General features: G+C 39.1%; 1 pseudogene; it reads left to right on the forward strand.

Moving 5' to 3' along the window:
- Positions 1-457: 457 nt before the first annotated feature.
- LOC115295209 overlaps positions 458-2172 on the forward strand; it is a 5361-nt pseudogene continuing 3646 nt past the window's right edge.

Raw genomic sequence — 2172 nt, forward strand, 5'->3', positions numbered from 1 at the left:
GGTTATTTGTTTTGTGGGTGTGAAGTTTGGTGAGTTCCTTATAGATTTTGGATACTAGCCCTTTATCTGATATGTCATTTGCAAATATCTTTTCCCATTCTGCCGTTTGCCTATTAGTTTTCTTGATTGTTTCCTTTGCCTTGCAGAAGCTTTTTATCTTGATGAAGTCCCAAGGGTTCAGTTTTGCTTTCATTTCCCTTGCCTTTGGGGATGTGTTGAGTAGGAAATTGCTGTGGTTGAGGTCAAGGAGGTTGTTTCCTACTTTCTCCTCGAGGGTTTTGATGGTTTTCTGTCTCACATTCAGGTCCTTCAGCCATTTTGAGTTTATTTTTGTGTATGGTGTAAGAAAGTGGTCTAGTTTCATTCTTCTGCATGTTGCTGTCCAGTTCTCCCAGCACCACCTGCTAAAGAGGCAGTCTTTTTTCTGTAGTGCACACGCGGGCACACAGAAGCAAGGATGCAAGGGTATGGGAATGAGGAAAAGAAGAGAGAATCAAAGGATGGGAACGGGAGTATGACAGGATCAGTGCCCATATTGCCACTTTATTTCTCACATGCAAGCAGTTTTATAGAAACAGCCACAACTAAGAGAAGGGTTTTTTCTAGACAAAACTTTTTCTGTTCCCACAGTTAATTGTTACATTTTCCTGGGAACTTCACACCCTCTTCTTATTGTTATTATAAAAGTGCCAAAGTGTGAAGAACATTTGTGCAATAACATCTTAACTCAAAACGCTTGAAGGACATGTTGCAATAAGATCTTAACTCGAATTAACCTCTAAGGAACTGGATCAGCCACAAGGGTTGTAAGGGCACGAGAGCTTTGCTCCATCACACTCTCCTTACTGGCTCCTTGCTGCGGCTCACCACAGTTTTCCATCGCATACTCTTTCCTACTTTGTCAAAAATTAATTGGCCATACATTTGTGGGCCCAGTTCTGGGTTCTCTATTCTATTCCATTGGTCTATGTGTCTGTTTTTGTGCCAATACCATACTGTCTTGACGATGACAGCTTTGTAGTAGAGGCTAAAGTCTGGGATTGTGATGCCTCCCGTTTTGGTTTTCTTCTTCAATATAACTTTGGCTATTCTAGGCCTTTCGTGGTTCCATACAAATTTGAGGATAGTTTGTTCTAGCTTTGAGAAGAATCTTGGTGCAATTTTAATGGGGATTGCATTGAATGTGTAGATTGCTTTGGGTAGTAATGATATTTTCACAATATTTATTCTTCCAAGCCATGAACAGGGAATGTTTTTCCATTTCCTGGTGTCTTCTTCAATCTCTTTCATAAGTTTTCTATAGTTTTCATCATGTAAGTCTTTTACATCCTTGGTTAAGTTGACTCCTAGGTATTTGATAGTTTTTCATGCAATCGTAAATGGGATCAGTTTCTTGATTTCTCTTTCGGCTGCTTTATTTTTGGTGTATAGGAATGCAACTGATTTCTGTACATTGATTTTGTGTCCTGCAACATTGATCAGTTCTAGAAGGCTTCTGGTGGAGTCGATTGCGTTTTCCATATAGAGTATCATGTCATCTGCAAAAAAAGGGAAAGTTTGACTTCTACTTTGCCGATTCTGATGCCTTTTATTTCCTTCTGTTGTCTGATTGCTGATGCTAGGACTTCCAGCACTATGTTAAACAGCAGTGGTGAGAGTGGACACCCCTGTCGTGTTCCTGATCTCAGGGGGAAAGCTCTCAGTTTTTCCCCATTGAGGATAATATTGGCTGTGGGCTTTTCATAAACTGCTTTTATAATGTTTAGGTAAGTTCCTTCTATTCCAACATTCTCAAGGGTTTTTATTAAGAAAGGGTGTTGTATTTTGTCAAATGCTTTTTCTGCATCTATCGACAGGATCATATGGGTTTTTTCCCTTCTTTTGTTAATGTGATGGATCACTTTGATGGATTTGCGAATATTGAACCATCTCTGTAACCCAGGAATGAATCCCACTTGATCATGATGGATAATTCTTTTTATGTGCTGTTGAATTCGATTTGCTAGTATCTTGTTGAGTATTTTTGCATCTGTATTCATTAAGGATATTGGTGTGTAGTTCTCTTTTTTGGCTGGGTCTCTGTCTCGTTTTGGTATCAAGGTGATGCTGGCTTCATAAAATGAGTTTGGAAGTTTTCCTTCTATTTCTATTTTTTGGAATAGTTTGAGAAGA

Source organism: Suricata suricatta, chromosome 7 (assembly GCF_006229205.1).
Source record: "Suricata suricatta isolate VVHF042 chromosome 7, meerkat_22Aug2017_6uvM2_HiC, whole genome shotgun sequence".
Classification (NCBI taxonomy): domain Eukaryota; kingdom Metazoa; phylum Chordata; class Mammalia; order Carnivora; family Herpestidae; genus Suricata; species Suricata suricatta.